Genomic DNA, 503 nt, shown 5'->3' with positions numbered 1-503 from the left:
TCTTCACCTGAAATGGGAACAATGCAGGTTGGAGAATGTACGTCTGCCCCCCACCGGCCAACAGGGGGACTACATGAGGTTCCAGTCTATCTGTACGCCGAAACACACACACACAAACAAACAAACAAAGCAACTGTAGCTGTGTTCTTTGTACTGCCTCTCACATATCTCTATGAGAAAAGACTGAGAAATGTGTAGAGGAAACGAGGAGAAATCTAGTTGTTTATTCTGTATTATCCCAATTTCGTGGAGAGGTGAAAGATGCGACTAAACATCACCTTTATCTGACAGCCAATAAGAGCAGTCAATCAGGAAGTGCAACGCTCTATTTCACAGAACATTAGGTTAGGGAGGAACATTACACCTCAGCCTTGTTGCTTCATTGGTAAGGGAGGAGTAAGTGGTTGATGGTTCATTAGTGTATTTCTTTTTATGGTATGCCTCATTCACCCATTCAACACCCATCCATACAAGCGCTTTTTTCTGTTCTTTTGAAGATGATG

This window comes from Rhamphochromis longiceps, linkage group LG9 (genome assembly GCF_057381845.1).
Source record: "Rhamphochromis longiceps isolate RC_006_pf linkage group LG9, R_longiceps_female_GT1.1, whole genome shotgun sequence".
In the NCBI taxonomy this organism is placed as follows: domain Eukaryota; kingdom Metazoa; phylum Chordata; class Actinopteri; order Cichliformes; family Cichlidae; genus Rhamphochromis; species Rhamphochromis longiceps.
The sequence above is the reverse complement of the archived record's forward strand: the minus strand, read 5'-3'. Positions refer to the sequence as shown.